Below are 17939 nucleotides of genomic sequence, written 5' to 3'. Positions count from 1 at the left end.
TCTTTCACATCATCTGCTGCCTGATCCCTTCAAATGGAGATGCTGGGGATTGAACCTGGGACCTTCTGCATGCCGCACACAGCTCCTCTCCAGTGTACTTGGGTACATGTGTGTCCACTTTTACCAGGGAGCTCAAAGGGCTGTGCTTAGTTCTCTCCTTCCTCATTTCATCTTCATAACAGACCTGTGAACTACCTTGGATTAAGAGAGCTCTCCCATGATTCCCTAGTGGGCTTCATAGTGTGGAGTGGGAATTGGAATCCCCTTCTCTCTCAACGCTGCCCCACACTGGCTCTTTGATGGGATTACTCCGGAGCACATGTACAATTCAGCTTTCCTCAGTCTCATAGTTACAGCAGACCAGCTCAATAGCTCTCTGCAGGGTTCCAGTGAAGGTGCGTGCATCTTGTATGTACCTGATAAACAGCCAATGTATTCCCTAAAGAGAAAATGGGGGGTGGGGGTGTTCCAGGATCTTGAACATACACAAACACACATGACGCTGCCTTATACTGAATCAGACCCTTGGTCCATCAAGTTCAGTATTGTCTACTCAGACTGGCAGCAGCTCTCCAGGGCCTCAGGCCAGAGGTCTTTCACATCACCTCCTACCTGGCAGACCCATAGCTACAATGGGACCTCTCCGGGCTTGGCTCCCTGACATACCACCAAGGCCTCCCCCCCCCCCCAACCCGACTTCCAATTTTTTATTTTATTTATGGCGCTTGCTTGGGGGTGTGTGTGCAAGGGTGCCCACCAATGTTCCCTCTAAGCTGTGGAGTCTTGTGAGCAATTATTCTGCTTTGTGAGCTACTGGCATTAAAGCTGTGAGCCGGCGATTTGGCTACTGCATAAATTAGTTTGCTCTGGAGCCATCCTTCCTGAGCTAAGACAAAAAACTGTGAGCTGGCTCACACTAACTCAGCTTAGAGGGAACACTGGTGCCCACCCAACTTAAAGGCTCCCAAATTAAAAAATCCTGGCTACAGCTTATGCTGGAAGAAGTGTGGAAATGCTGGCACCTTCACACACTGCTGGTGGCAATGTGTCCACATTCAAAAGTTCTGGCACGATGTACTAGCTCAAATCAAACTAATTAATAGCGGCGATATACCGTTTGACCCGGCTTTATTGTTTCTGGACATATGGAACGCAATAGAAATACCACCACTTCTCCGGGATCTAATCACTAGTCTCCTAGTGGCCGCTAAGACATCTATTGCATCTAGATGGAAAGCTGATAAGCTCATGCTGGCTGAATAAACTGGGAACATCTAATCTTAGAGAAGATAACAGATCATCTACGCCACTCAGAACTCTATCCCAAAACGTCTAATTTTGCAAAGAAACGGCTTCCCTTTATGGAATTCCACTTCGCTTCTGATCTGAAACCTCGTAACCACGCATATCTAAAAATACTACACCAATAGCTGTCATCACAACAAGACATCGCAATGCCTGTAAGTATTAAAGTGCAAATTGGTCCTGAATGACTAAGAGAAAGGCTTATGTACTTTAGTCTTGACACTAACAACATAGTCAAAATTGAAACACTTCTTCAGCTGCCTACAGTAGATGTTAAACTGTTTATCTGTAATGTTGCTCTTCTTATATGAATGTTATATCCACAACTCCACAAGAAAATTTTATGTGCAATTTTTTTTAAAAAAATCCTGGCTACAGGCCTGCTACCTGGTCCTTCGTGGGCTCTACTGGTAGCAGGAGCTCCTTTGCATATTAGGCCACACACCCCTAGTGTAGCCAATCCTCCAAGAGCTTACAGAGCTCTTCTTACTGGGGCTACTGTAAGCTCTTGGAGGATTGGCTACACTAGGGGTGTGTGGCCTAATATGCAAAGGAGCTCCTGCTACCAGTAGAACCTGGGGACTGACCATCTGCACGCCAAGCAGATGCTGTAGCACTGAACAATGGGGTTTAAATGTTAGATCCAGTGGTGTCGAATGTGAATTAAGAATTGCTCCAGGGCCGCCAGATCACGGAAGCCAAGTAAGGCCTAACCCTGGCAAGTACTTGGAAGGGCGACCTCCAAGGAATACCTGGGCTCGGGATGCGGAGGCAGACTATCATGCCTCCTCTCTGAAACGTCCTAGCCCCATTAGGGGGTCGCCAGAAGTCGCCATTGGCTTCCAGGCATGCGAGCACATGCACACGCGCAATATCCACACACACACAAAAGAGAGTCCAGTAGCACCTTAAAGACTAACAAAAGATGTGGCAGGGTAGGCGCTTCCGTGAGTTGCCGCTCACTTCTTCAGATACAAAAAAAGAATTACTTCAGGGCCTTTCTCCGCGGGAGGGGGGGGGGTCGCTCGACAGCTTGCACGTTCCTGTACGGCTATCCACAACGGAGAGCTACATCCACCTTGCAAGTGGAAATCGAGCTGTGCGCGCGCGACACTCAGTCTTTCTCGCGCGCTCGCAACACGTAGCCGGCAATCGCGGGGACCCGGGGAAATGGGCGGGTGAGGGAGGAGCTCCCGCGAGAGCCGTTTGGTTGCCCAGGAGACCGAAAGCCGCCGCCGCAGCACCACGGAGAGCGCAAGCGCGCGCTTTTCGGGCCGGAGAGTCGCCGCCTCTGCGCTTTGGCTCCCGTAATGGCCGCAGGTGCGTGAAAAAGAGGCCCTGCCTGCACTGCCCCTCCGGTGCCCGCCCGGAGCAGCTCAGTCTGGTATTCAAGCTGGGAACGTCTGAATGTACGCACAGAGCCTTTTTGTGTTTTTGTTGTTTTTCCAGCAGGCAAGGGTGCCAATGAGTGTGTGCAGAGTACCTTATTTAAACCTCTGAGAGGAGGCCGTTTTCTCACCGGCTGTGAGGTTCCGGTGCCTTCTGAAGATGTCCAGAGAGTGCTGGCCTTCCAAAGGCACCAGCTCTTAAGTTTTGTTTTAAGTATTCCTTATACTTCTCCAGGGAGGAAAAGAAAGGTCTTCTCGAAATGCGTTTACAAACCAGAAACAAACATCAGGGAAATAATACTAAGACAAAATCATGATTGTTGATGGAAACTGTGGTTCTAAAAATATTTTCCTTGGCGTATGCTTACTTCTGAGTAGACCTGCTTAGGATCACTCCTGCAAAGAGCTAGATTTCCCCTTCCCCATATTTTATTTCCTATTATTTACCTTGCTCTTCTCCCCAGTGGGGACCCAAAACAGCTTTGTTCATTCTTCTCCCCTCCATTGTATCCTCAAAATATCCACGGGAAATAGATGAGGCTGAGAGTGTACATGTAACTAGCCCATGGTCACCCAGCAAAGCTCTATGGTACAGTGAGGATTCGAACCCAGGTCCCCCTACTCCTTCTCCAGCACTCTTAACTACTATGCCACACCAGGCCCTCAATTACCTATTAAACATCTTTCAACAATGGTAGCAGTGATTGAAGATGCCTGGCTGGGGGGGGGGGGGGGGGGGGGGAGCCTGGCTTTCTTAAACCCCTCCCTTTTTTGCTTAGGAATGCTAGTTATAGTGTAGATTCCTGTGGGCGACCATGTTGGTCTGAAGCAGCAGAACAGAGTTTGAGTCCAGTGGCACCTTTAAGACCAACAAAGTTTTAGTCAAGGCACGAGCTTTTGTTTGCAAGCACGAGTATCTGAGGAAGTGTGCTTGCACACTAAAACTTTGTTGGGCTTACAGGTGCCACTGGACTCAAACCCTGTTCTAGTTATAGTGTAGTTCTAGTTCAAACAAACTCATTGTGTGTAAGTTAGAAAAATAGAAACTCAGCTTTTGATAAAGGAGAAATTTCTTTGCACAGGCAATAATTTGTCATCCCCCCCCCCCTTTCAATCCTGGGTGTTCATTTCAGGGTGATGTGAAGCCCCAAAGACCTGCTTTTGGGTCTTGCTCCAGACAGAGCTGTCACCCACTTAAAGAAATCACTTCGTTGATCAGAGTTCAAGTCCAGTGGCACCTTTAAGACCAACAAAAGTTTTAATTCTGGGTATAAGCTTTCATGTGCATGCCAAGAATTAAACTTTGTTGGTCTTAAAGGTGTCACTGGACTCAAACTTTGTCCTGTTGCTTCAGAGCAACACAGCGACCCACCTGAATCTCTCTTGGTTGATCAGTCATTTATGTGTTGATTCATTAGGCAATTAAATTCTCCTGCATTTGCAAGAGGAGAATATAATTGTTCTGAAAAGGAATCAATTCCCTTATTTGGTATTTCCTAGAATTATGCCAGTTATCTCACCATTGGGCACTCCTTTGAAAAAAACAGAAAAAAGCAAACCAACCTTTCTTTGAAACAAAGGACACTGCCTTTGTAGTGCATTCAATTGTTACAATCATAACCTATTTTTCTAACCCATGGCCCACTCTTAACCCATGCTCCCTCGAAGCTGTGGCATCTTGTGAGCAAACGTTCTGCTTTGGGAGCTACCGCCATTAAAGTTGCGAGCGAGCGATTTGGCTGCTGCATCAATTAGTTTGTTCTGGAGCCATCCTTCCTGAGCTAAGACAAAAATGTGTGAGCCGGAGGCTAAAAAACGGTGACCTAGGTCACACTAACTCAGATTAGAGGGAACATTGCTCTTAATCCCATCTTGAAACTCAGAGGAGGCAATTGGTCCCCTGTGAAGTGCTTCGGCTTCCATTTATTATATTAAAACAGCCCTTTACCAAACCCAAGTGTTCTGTATGTGTCACAACAGCAAAATATGGGAGGAGCATAATTGTGCATGGTCACTGGCAATGCTCCCTCTAAACTGTGGAGTCTTGTGAGCAAAAATTCTACTTTGTGAGCCAGTGGCATTAAAGTTGTGAGTGAGCAATTTGGCTGCTGCATAGATTTGTTTGCTCTGGAGCCCTCCTTCCTGAGCTAAGGCGAAAATGTGTGAGCTGGAGGCTAGAAAACAGTGAGCTAGCTCACACTAACTCACCTTAGAGGGAACACTGGTCACTGGTATGTTTAGGCCGAGACATCTGTTCTCATGACTTCCTTTTGTCTGCTTACTTCCCCCAGCCTTTTTTGAGCCTGTGGGCACCCTTGGGATTCTGACACAGCATGGTGGGCACAGCCACAACATGGCTGCTGCAGGAGGTGGAGCCAGCCACAAAAATGGCTGCTGCCGCTTACCTTCCGCCACACAGTGAAGATCCTTCTGGCGCGGGGGTAGCTCCCATCAAAGCGACGTTTTTAAAAATCTGCGCAGCCAATCGGATCTCCAGTGGCCATTCAGAAGCCTTGCTGGGCAAGACCCAGCTGGCCCCGCCCACTTTCTGAAAGCACTTGGCGGGCACTAGGAAAGGTATCAGCAGGCGCCATGGTGCCCACGGCCACCACTTTGGGGACGCCTGGCTTACCTGATTGACTCCCCTCTCCTTTCCCTCCCAGTGAGTTGGGCATGTCGAACAGGTCTTATGAATGTTTTGACAGGCTCAGATTGCATTCCTGGATGGGCTGAATCAGCAGGTAGGAAATCAGGACCTTGGGCGTGTTTATTGCAAGGTTTATTCTGCACACCAGATGCCATTTGGAACAGTCAGCCTGTCGACTTAAACCACCAGAGCACAGTGCTCAAAGATACGGCATTGCAAAGCCCTTTTTATATTTCCCTCAATGCTCAGAACCACAGAGGAGCGCAGTATTTTCCGTTGCGTCCCTACAGAAACTGGAGTGTGCGTTTGCAACATAATTCTCCACTAGCAAAGCTCCACTGATATCGATTGATTCTGTTTGGTTGGCAGTGACACATAGCACTTTAATACAATGAAATAGCAATGTGCATAGGAGGCTTGCGTGATTTCATTCATTGTGGTCTGTGAAACTGTATCAGAAGAAATAGCTCAGGTAACACATTGGGCGCATGGAAAAGATCGTGGAGGATACAATCGTTTTCAGTTAGCGCAAGCAGGCAGCAAGGGGTCATTTTAGCACTTCCTCATGTGTGGGTGTGGCTTAAAAAAAAAGAAGAAGAGGTTCCGGAACTCCCAAGAGGGAAATGAAGTTTTCAACCTGTATACTGAAAACTCATGAACTTTTAAACATTTTTAAAAGAATTTTGTCAAAGAGGTTCCGGAACTTGGTTCTGTCATGTTCCCCCAGAAAAAAGCCACACACACACATATATGCAAAGACCATGTGAATCAGCCTTGTATTAGAGAAAAAATCCTGTTTATGGGTAACCAGGTTGTAGCGAGCATGTTATGATGTGACATATTAAGGCACTATGTTTTGCTTCCAACTGTGCAAAACTCATCAATATGGACCGTGCCGGTTACCCACTATTCAAAGCCACCTTCTTTCTCTACTTCTCTTGCAGTTTCTCCACAGGATTTTCACGTGAGTGAGAGGTAAGAGAACACTTCCGGGGTCATCATAATTCCAAGTAACGACAGGGTGAATGGGACCAAAGATCCTGTCTTCCCTCAGACACAGCACTGCGTTGAGTTGGATTTGCTGCCTGATGTTAAACGCATCAAGTTTTCATAACCCACTGTGTGCAGGATGAGACTTGCAAGTGAGTTTTATGTGAAAGTGAGAGCATTTGGGAAAACCAGAGCCCAAAAAGAGACATGTGAAGAGGGTGAGAGGTGTCTATTACAGTTCTCACATTTGCACACAGTGTTGATGTCCAATTAGCTACATAAGAGCATAAGAAAAGCCCTGCTGGAGCAGGTGGTCCATCTAGTCCAGCATCCGGCTCCACACAGCGGCTAACCAGTTGCCCTGGAGGGCCAACAAAGAGGGCACAGCATCCAAGTCTTTCCCCAGATATTGCCTCCTAACGCTGAGATTCTGAACATGGAGGTTCCCTTTAGTCGTCAGTGATAGTGCAACTGTTTTTTTGCCTTTGTCTCCAAAAGTATGTACAGTGTGGTGGTGGGGAGTGCTGTCAAGTTGCAGCCGACTTTCAGCGACGCTGTAGGGTTTTCAAGGCAAGGGACGTTCAGAGGTAGTTTGCCATCACCTGGCTCTGCGTATCAACTCTAGACTTCCTTGGCGGTCTCCTGTCCATGTACTATCCAGAGCCAACCCTGCTTAGCTTCTGAGATCTGATGAGATGGGTTATGATACATACCCATATTATTCTTGAAACCTCTAGCGGGGCTGAAACATCCGTTACAGGACTTGGAATTTTACTTTATTTTTAGATTTTGCTGCTGTTGCAATGATTTTTTTAAAATGGTTCTGATTGCACACTGCTTTGAGAAGAGCAAGAGTCCAGTAGCACCTCACAGAACTAACAAAATTTGTGGCCGGTTATGAGCTTTTGTGAGTCACTGCTCACTTCTTCAGATACAGCTAGAGTGTGAGTCCATCTGGCCTATATATTGGAACGCGGAGTGATTTCCGATGCTGCGTGACATTAGCAGGTGAATGACAATAGCAGGCGTGATTGGATTAGGTGTGATATGCAGAGGGGGTAGTAGGCATGAAGAAAGCAGCATTGGTGATGCGACAGGAAACCTAGGTCTCAGTTCAGTCCAGAAGGGTGCAATGTCTTGAGCTTCGTTATCAGTTGCAATTCAGCTTTGAGTGTGATAAGAAAAGCAGCATATAAATAGCGGACATTTGTTCAACGTGTGGCCCGGGGAGCTCACAGATCTCACCTGTGGCAAATTCACAAACTCAGGATGCTCCATACTGTATGCCGGAGATGACTAAAGCTGATCTGGGAGTGCAAAAAAGCCATTTGACGTGATGTTTGCATTGCCCTAAAGCAGTTTGTTTGAAGGATGGGTCTGTTTGAGCTGCTAAATCCCTCTGCCCAAGAGGGGAGGCGGCATGGTACAACCCGGTTTCATCAGATCTTAGAAGCTAAGCAGGGTCAGCCCCGGTTTGGACTTGCAATGGCCAAACCACCTCTGCTTCCCACTCGCCTTGAAAGCCCCTTGCTCGAGACACCATAAGCCACCTGTGACTTGACAGCACTTTATACACACCTGTCCTCCGGCCAAGCCACTTCCCCAGTCATCATCCAGTGACCTTTGCAATGCCGCCAGCAATTTGTGGCCACCAAATGTTAATACCAACCATGGCGTGCAATAGGAGCTATCCCCTGAGCTTTCCGAAAGCAAACACGCAAATGCCTCGTCAGTCATGATGTGGGCTGGAGCATACATTTGGGGAGGATTGAATATTGCAAAGAATCTGGATACGGGGGAAGATTTACTGTACTAGGCAAGAAAAAGGGAGTGACAAAATCCTTCTGTCGGAATCATTACTTGACTGTCAAGTTGGAGTGTAAGTCAGGTTACTCCTTGGGTGGTACTCTGGGGTCACAATGTTCTGTATCTTTGTATCCTTGTGAGAACCAGTTTGGTGTAGTGGTTAGGAGTGCGGACTCTAATCTGGGAGAGCCGGGTTTGATTCCCCACTCCTCCACATGGCAGCTGCTGGTGTGACCTTGGGTCAGTCATAAGTCCTTTCAGAGTTGTTCTCTCAAGGGCAGTTCTCGAGAGAGCTCTCTCAGCCCCACCTACCTCACAGGGTGTCTGTTGTGGGGAGGGGAAGGGGAAGGGATTGTAAGGCACTCCGAGACTCCTTCGGGTAGTGAAAGGCGGGGTATAAATTCAGTTTCCTCCTCCTCCTCCTATCCTGCCATGCTGCTCAGCCACATTTGACGTTTTCTCTGGCCCAAGGACCCCTCCTTCCATGAAATGGTAGGATACAGGCCCTTAGAAAGGCCTTGCTGGATCAGTCCAAGGTCGATGGAGCCCAGCATCCTATTTCCAGCAGTGATCAGCCAGGTGTCTTTTGGCACTGCCAAGAAGAGCCTGAAAGGGACGTCTGTCCCCTGTTGTTTTCCCACAGCATCCGGTAGTCACACCGATGCTGGTTTCTGAAAGATGCATTTATTTATCTATTTAGGTTTGTAGGCCACCTTTCCTTGCAAGCAAAGCTCAGGGCAGCTTATAACAGGCGAGGATGTAGAATAAATAATTAAAAGTTAAAACAAAGAATAAATATATAAAACGTACAGCTCCAGTCATCAGCATAATGTGGTTGATCCAAGATGGTGGCAAAAATTCCCGATTTCACAGACCTTCGGGGGTGGGGTGGGGGAGCTGTGGAGAATGGAAGGTATGAGGGTGCCAGCCTACATGCTGCGCCATCGCTGTCCTCATCCAAATGCCTGGCGGAACATCTCCACCTTACACACCCTGCGGAAAGGTAGCAAACGCTGCAGGGCATGGATGTTCTCAGGGCAGAGAGTTCCGCCAGGTGAGGGCCAGGGCTGAAAAAGCCCTAGGCCCTGGTTGAGGACAGCCAGATCTCTCTCGGGCTGGGGACCACCAGGAGGGTCTTACTTCCCAAGCGTAATGGTATCCTGGCCTAGAGCCGCAGATAAACCCCTCCTCTATGAATCTGCCTAATCGTTTAAAATAAAACCACATGGCAATGAGAACATCTTGTGGCGGTGAGTTCCGTAAGTTAACAATGCGAAAGGAAAGGTCGCTGAGGTAGCCCTCCCCTGGCATATCGTCCCCCACTCCCCCTTTGACAAAGGGAACAGGTAACACTGACCTCGGCAATTTGCTGGCAATATAAAGCCTCTGGCTTGGCTAGACCTGGCATAAATATTTTTTTTATTTATTTTATTGAACTTTTATCCCGCCCTCCTTACAAGCGGGCTCAGGGCAAATTAAAACAGTACAAAAATCATGAGATACCATGCAAGATCTAATCAGATGTCTCAGCAGTTAAGATGGCATGGTAGTGCAGCTTCCCAGGTAGCTGTTTGAATCCAGGACACTGATGGGAGGCCAACCAGAAAGGGGGGGACGGGATGTCCGCTGCCTCAACTGAAAGCCCGGCGGAAGAGCTCTGTCTTGCAGGCCTGCAGAATTGTAGTAAGTCCCACAGGGCCCTGATCTCGTATGGGAGCTCGTTCCACCAGATAGGGGCCAGGGTCGAAAAGGCCCTGGCCCTAGTCAAGGCAAGTTGGATGTCCTTGGGGCCGGGGACTGAGTAGACTTCCTGTCTACACTAGCTCAGTGGAACAGCATCTTCTGCCTCTTCCACTTCAATCTCCATCTACGTGTTACTTTTACCCCCGGGTCATGCGTGCTTTCAAGCCACGTGCGTTTTCAGTTTCCAGGTGCATGGATCCCAATTTGGTTCAGGACCACGATGTGCAAGGAGAGAGGCTTCCGCCGTCCCTTTGTGCTATTTTCCTGAGCCAAAACACCTAACTCTTCATCACATTCATCTGAATTTAGTCTAGGTCTGTTGCGTCTCATTACCTAGAATTAAAATGCGTTGTTTAAAAATACCAATATTACTAAAGCAACAATTAAGATTATATTTAAAAAACAAACAAACCTCAACCCTGATTCCTAGCTCATTGCCATATGACCACAATATTAAAATAGCAATATATACTCCAACTTGGTTTAACCCAATAGATGAAAAATTGACCACTTTGGTCCCCCCCCCTTTTAAAATCCATAGGGTTAAAGTAAATCTAGTTTAGCAGTTAATGACTGTATAAAGCATTCAGTTCTTAGTTCTTGTGGCCCTTTCTTACATGCCCAGGGAAATGCTGATAATCACTTTGGGGTCAGGAAGCAATTTTCTACAGGCCAATTTGGCCAGGGATCCTGGAGGTTTGTGGGGGGGGGGGGTTTGTCCTCTTCTAGGTATAGAGTCACTGGGGGGAGGTAATTGTGAATTTCCTGTATTGTGCAGGGGGTTGGATTAGATGACCTGTGAGGTCCCTTACAACTATGATTCTATGATTCTAAAGGATATTGATTTCCAGCAAACATTGGCTGAAGCCCGTGGTGTGTGTGTGCTTTCCCCCTCCTGTTTAACTTAGCACCAATGAGCCCACATCAACACGCATGCTACTGCTACCTATCTAGATTAACAGTTCCAAGACACTGCCGTGCATTTATGCTGGCTAGATCTAACCTTCTACCATCTGCACTCCTGTCAGGAAGATACAAAACCATCCCTTCTAATTGTAGATTTTATCCTTGCTGTGTTAACTTGATAGAGATATTGGTTCACGTAGAAATTCTATGTAACAGGTATGTTTGGATTTATCAGAACCTGTGTTGGATCCCTGCCAACCAACTACTGTATCTGTGGCGAAGCTTCTGTGTTCTGCAATGAAAATAAGGGCTGAGATAACATCAGAGTTGCCAGCTCCAGGTTGGGAAATACCTGGAGATTCTGGGGGTGGAGCCTGAGGACAGCAGCGGAGGGACTTCAATGGGATATAATCAGGAGTCATTTCGTAGAAAAAGAGGTGCAGGAGCTCATTAGCATAACTCATTAGCATATGCCACACACCCTGACATCACCGGAAGTGTGTCAGAAGGCAACACCCACCGCTCAGACTCCACTGGACTGTTTTGGATTGCTAGCTACTGGGGTGGGGGGAACGTGCAGATCTGCCCTCACAGAGGAGGGAGAGCTTGTACCTGAATAAAACTTGGTCTTAAAGGTGCCACCAGAGTGTTTTGTACTGGGGGGCCGGGGGGAGCTCTGCAAATTACCCGGCTGCTTCTTGCTCTGACTGCGGGCTGCTGGGAGCAGGGGGCGGGGCTTGTTGCATGTGCCTGCCCCCTGGGCTCTTTACTGCCGGGGTTTGTGGGGGGGGGTGGTTTGTCCTCTTCTAGGTATAGAGTCACTGGGGGGAGGTAATTGTGAATTTCCTGTATTGTGCAGGGGGTTGGATTAGATGACCTGTGAGGTCCCTTACAACTATGATTCTATGATTCTAAAGGATATTGATTTCCAGCAAACATTGGCTGAAGCCCGTGGTGTGTGTGTGCTTTCCCCCTCCTGTTTAACTTAGCACCAATGAGCCCACATCAACACGCATGCTACTGCTACCTATCTAGATTAACAGTTCCAAGACACTGCCGTGCATTTATGCTGGCTAGATCTAACCTTCTACCATCTGCACTCCTGTCAGGAAGATACAAAACCATCCCTTCTAATTGTAGATTTTATCCTTGCTGTGTTAACTTGATAGAGATATTGGTTCACGTAGAAATTCTATGTAACAGGTATGTTTGGATTTATCAGAACCTGTGTTGGATCCCTGCCAACCAACTACTGTATCTGTGGCGAAGCTTCTGTGTTCTGCAATGAAAATAAGGGCTGAGATAACATCAGAGTTGCCAGCTCCAGGTTGGGAAATACCTGGAGATTCTGGGGGTGGAGCCTGAGGACAGCAGCGGAGGGACTTCAATGGGATATAATCAGGAGTCATTTCGTAGAAAAAGAGGTGCAGGAGCTCATTAGCATAACTCATTAGCATATGCCACACACCCTGACATCACCGGAAGTGTGTCAGAAGGCAACACCCACCGCTCAGACTCCACTGGACTGTTTTGGATTGCTAGCTACTGGGGTGGGGGGAACGTGCAGATCTGCCCTCACAGAGGAGGGAGAGCTTGTACCTGAATAAAACTTGGTCTTAAAGGTGCCACCAGAGTGTTTTGTACTGGGGGGCCGGGGGGAGCTCTGCAAATTACCCGGCTGCTTCTTGCTCTGACTGCGGGCTGCTGGGAGCAGGGGGCGGGGCTTGTTGCATGTGCCTGCCCCCTGGGCTCTTTACTGCCGGAGCTCTGCTCCTGTGCGCTCCTGCAGGAAATGACCCCTGAATATAATGACACAGAGTCCACCTTCCAAAGCAGCCATTTTCTCCAGGTGAACTAATCTTTGTTTCCTGGAGATCAGTTGTTACACTGGGAGATCTCCAGCTACTACCTGGAGACTGGCAACTCTAGGTAACATCCAGTATACGACTTATTCAGATTCTAAGCTTTAAACTGTCAGAGATACTAGGATGAATGACGGATGGTGAGATTCTATGTAGGTAGTCAGTTTTATATTAGTGGCTGTATCTGTTTTACTCTGCTGCTGAATGGCCTGCGAGCCCTCCCAAATACTGGCTGACTGATCCAAGACGGCCCCATGGGACTGCCCTTTGCCTCATTGGTGGCTCCACATGTACGTCCTGATGGGGTCCTCAAAGGTTTCCCCTCGAGGGGCAGATGAGACACCCCAAGGCCATTTTGCATTGGGACAGCGGAGCAGGGAGGAGGCCTGAGCAGTCTCCCCATTCACCTGGATTCACCGTGGTCGAATCTACATTTGCGTTTTTAAATCAGTTTCACGGTGTGACAGTGTCAGAAGGCTGAGACACCGGTGGGAAAGACAAATGTAGATTCAACCCATGTCTTTCTGAGAGTCCAGGTGGTGAACCTGGATTTGCCCTGAGGACTGTCTGTCATGTAGTTAGGCTGAGACCACACACACTGGCTTCACTTGCCTCTCCCTGTTTATTTCACCAAAGAGGAGCTTCTGTAAGACAAGGCCACAGACAACTGTTCCCCCTGCCTCGCCCCCATTTCCACCTCAGGAAGGTCTGTTCCCTCCCATTCTTACTCATCCCGCAGCCGTCTGTCAAGAAGACATCATTATCAAGTGAACTTGAATCAGAGGCGCTCAGTTTGCAGGGAAGTGTTCTGTACCTGAGCATGTCCTGGCTTGAAGAGAAGGCCCAAGAGCGAGGTCTGTGCACAGTGGAGTGGCTTTGAAGTGGAGGGGTAATTAGCTCAGCATGTTATCCGGGGTGTTGCGTTGAATGAACATAATCACCTGTTGTTTTCATGCCAGGTTCATGGTCCCATGGTCGATCAGTGGGAACAGAGAAGCTGAAACGTACACTAGTGTTTCTGTGAGAAAAGGCTGAAGAGTCTGGGGCTTTTCAGTTTAGAAAAGAGGGGACATGAGAGAGGTTCATAAAGTTATGCATGGGGTGGAGAGAGTTGACAGAGAGAACTTTTTCTCTCTCCCCCCAAATACCAGAACTTGAGGGTATTCACTATTCAGTGAATCTGATGGGCAGTAGATCCAGGATCGACAGAAGGAAATACTTCTTTACACACAGGGGTCATTTCCTGCAGGAGCGCACAGGAACGGAGCTCCGGCAGTTAAGAGCCCAGGGGGCGGGCCCATGCAACAAGCCTCGTCCCCTGCTCCCAGCAGCCCTCAGTCAGAGCAAGAAGCAGCCAGGTAAGCTGCAGAGCCCCCCCCCCCCGGCCTCCCGGTCCAAAACAGTCCAGTGGCACCTTTAAGACCAAGTTTTATTCAGGCACAAGCTCTCCCTCCTCTGCGAGGACAGATCTGCACGTTCCCTCACCCCCAATAGCTAGCAATCCAAAACAGTCCAGGGGAGCCTGAGCGGTGGGTGTTGCCTTCTGACACACTTCCGGTGATGTCAGGGGTGTGGCATATGCAAATAAGTTATGCTAATGAGTCATGCTAATGAGCTCCTGCACCTCTTTTTCTACTAAATGACCCCTGTTTACACAGATTCTGGTGGGCAGCTGTGCTGGTCCGAAGCAGCAGAACAAAGTTTGAGTCCAGCGGCACCTTTAAGACCAACAAAATTTTAGTCAAGGTATGAGCTTAAGTGTGCGTGCACACGAAAGCGTATACCTTGAATAAAACTTTGTTGGTCTTAAAGGAACTTCTTTACACAGTGAGTGATTAAAATGTGGACTTTGCTGCCAGGGGATGTAGTGATGGCCACAGACACAGATAGCTTTAAAAGGGAGATTTGTAGAAAACAGGTCAGTCTCTGGTGACCTGGTGTCTAAGGGGAACCTCCACACTCAGAGGCTTTCTTCTTCTCATCTTGTGGATCCCTCCCCAAAACTTGCTTTTTCCATTGAGAGTTTGGCTGAACCCCTTCCCTTTCCTCCTCCCATTCAGTCATTGCTCCCTTTGACTCGCTGGGCGAATCTGCATTTGCATTTTAAAATCATTTTCCTGCTGCTGTGAAGCCGTCTTTCTCTATGCTTGTTTGAATGTTGTTTGGAGAAGATTCTTTTAAAGCAGTGCAGAGGTGCAATGGCAGTGGAGCCGCTAGCACTGTTGAGGTGTGAAAACGACACCACATGTAGACAGCTTTTTGGGAAGACGGAGTCAAAAGGCTGGGAAACCGGTGGGAAAGACAAATGCAGATTCTGCCGCTCTCTCTCTCCTTTTCTCCCATCCGCTTTCTCTCTTGTCTCCCCCAGTGTCAGAATTTAGACTGTAAACTCATAGGGAGCAGGGCCCTGCCTTTTGGCTTATGTCACCCAGTAACAGTGCCATCCAAGGCAGAATGACACAATGGACTTTCTGAGTCTGTTGAAGATAATGGGCAGCAGTATGACAAAACCAAGACGACAAAACAAGCAAGGGCAAAAATAAAGACTGAGCAGTCCTAAAACGAGAGGGATCAAACAGTGCTCTGGCCAAAAGCAGGCCACAAAACCATTTAAAAAGAAGAAGAGATTGGATTTATACCCCGCCCTTCACTTGGAGTCTCAGAGCGGCTTACAAACTCCTTTTCCTTCCCCTCCCCACAACAGACACCCTGTGAGGTGGGTGGGGCTGAGAGAACTCTGACACAAACTGCTCTTTTTCAAGGACAACTGTGCCAGAGCTTGTGACTGACTCAAGGTCACATCAGCAGGTGCAAGTGGAGGAGTGGGGAATCAAACCTGGTTCTCGCAGATGGTTCTCCCAGATTAGAGTCCATGCACTTAACCACTACACCAAACTGGCTCCACCAGTTTGAACACCACCACCACCACCCCCAGCTTAAAAGCCATGGTAAGCGCCTCTGCCGTGAAGTGCCCCAGACATTGTGGGGAAATAGTATCAAAAATAAATGGTAACTGGTGGGTGGAAAGTGCCCCCAAGCTACAGCCGACTCAAGGCAACCCCTAAGGGGTCTTCAAGGCAAGAGCAACGCTCCCTCTAAGCTGTGGAGTCTTGTGAGCAAAAATCCTACTTTGTGAGCTACTGGCATTAAAGTTGTTGTGAGCGAGCGATTTGGCTCCTGCATACATTAGTTTGCTCTGGAGCCCTCCCTTCCTGAGCGAAGACAAAAATGTGTGAGCCGGAGGCTAAAAAACTGTGAGCTGGCTCACACAAACTCATCGTTGAGGGAACACAGGGCAAGAAATGAGCCGAGGTGGTTTGCCATTGGTTGTCTCTGAGTAGCAGCCTTGGACTTCCTCGGTGGTCTCCCATCCAAATACTAATCCGGGCTGGCCCTGCTTTGGTTCCAAGGTCTGATGAAATCAGGCTAGCCTGGGCCATCCAGGTCAGGGGCACATAGTTGCTGCCCGCCTTGTGGACAGGGAAGAGGACAAAACTGGACCACCTAACAGACATCTCTGCATCCTTGGTGGACTTTTCAGGAATGTTAAAAAAGCCCTGAGTTTGCTTCAAGAAGATGAGATGATCAGAGCAGCTGAGCAACAGCTCAAGTGTGGGGAAAGGATGGAGGAGAAACTGGTCTGCTTCAGGCTCTAAGGATTTATCGGGGGAGATCTTGGGAGGGGGAATACGGGATGGGACATGCACGTTCCCCCCATCCCCCCGCAATTCCTCATGGGCCTCCATCTTGTAGACAACATAATCTCTCTGTAACGCAAAGAGGTGTGTGCAAAAGTCCAGGATTTGGCTTGGTGTCCTTCTTATGAAAGACAATGGCGGAATAGCCCCTCCCCCCCATTCAAAGCAATGTTTCTTAGTGGTCGTCAGGTGCCCTCCCTCCAAACATTCTCACTGGCAATTTCTCCTTTCAGTCTCCATTACAGCCTGCACAGGGGGAGACTGTACCATCGCTTGGGACATTGTGCCGGTGCAGTCTCTATCCCACACATTTGACTTCTTGTGCAGCCAGCTGAAGGATATGGGGTTTTTTCTCTCGTTAGTAGAAGGAAACATAGGCTCTGTGCACCAGGGTTTTACCTCTCTCTGCATGTTTTATAGTTGTATCCCTGTGTGTATTTCTCTCGTAACTTACACAAAAATGCGAACTTTCTAGGATCCAGCATCTGGCAGAACCAAAGAAAATCAAAGATGTTTGGAACTATTCCAGGTAAGAATTGTGTGAATAGTAATACTCAGGGGTCTTGTTGTAGAAAAAGAGCTGCCGGAGCTCATTAGCATAACTCATTAGCATAACTTATTTGCATATGCCACGCCCCCTGACATCACCGGAAGTGACAGAAGGCCACACCCCCTGACATCACCGGAAGTGTGTCAGAAGGCCCGGCTACTTACCCTCCTGCTTCATCCTCATTCCCAAACGGAATGAGGATCGAAGCAGAGGGCGGGGTAAAGAAGGGGGCGGGGCTTCACCACGTGACCGCCCCGCCCCCTAGAGGTTCTCTTCCGGAGCTCCGTACCTGAGAGCTCCCCCCCGACTAGAGCCCTGGTAATACTAATATTTAGAATGTAAACAGTGCTTTGGAGATGGATCATATCACTTGTATGATCTCCATCGTCTCAGCATCCCAGCAGCTACAACAGCCCGGTAAAGTAGTTCAGCCTTATCATCCCATGTTGCAGATGCTAGAGGGCATGTAAGTAGAAAGGGGTGGGTAATTCTGAAGGCAATCCAGTCCGTCTGAGGAGCCAGGCTATAGAACTAAGTGCAATCCTGTTGGCCTCCTGGATGGTCTCACCTGACTGCTGCAAACATGCCACTTGCTTTATAGAACTAAGCACAACCCTATTGGCCCCTTGGATGGTCACCTGACTGCTGCAAACATGCCACTTGCTTTATAGAACTAAGCACAACCCTATTGGCCCCTTGGATGGTCACCTGACTGCTGCAAACATGCCACTTGCTTTATAGAACTAAGCACAACCCTATTGGCCCCTTGGATGGTCACCTGACTGCTGCAAACATGCCACTTGCTTTATAGAACTAAGCACAACCCTATTGGCCCCTTGGATGGTCACCTGACTGCTGCAGAAATGCCACTTGCAATACAGTGTCCTCTGTGATGTCATATTGCAATGCAGGCCAAAGCAGGAGCAGCCCTGGTCCTGTAAAGTTTTTGGGGGGCGCAAGGATTTAACAGCTGAGAAGGTTCACCCTTCTAAGTCCACCAAAGTCAATTGGCTTAGAAGGGTGAACCTATGAAGCTGCCTCATA

The sequence above is a fragment of the Gekko japonicus genome, unplaced genomic scaffold (assembly GCF_001447785.1).
Source record: "Gekko japonicus isolate JY-2015 unplaced genomic scaffold, Gekko_japonicus_V1.1 scaffold2226, whole genome shotgun sequence".
Classification (NCBI taxonomy): domain Eukaryota; kingdom Metazoa; phylum Chordata; class Lepidosauria; order Squamata; family Gekkonidae; genus Gekko; species Gekko japonicus.
Note: the sequence above shows the minus strand (reverse complement) of the source record.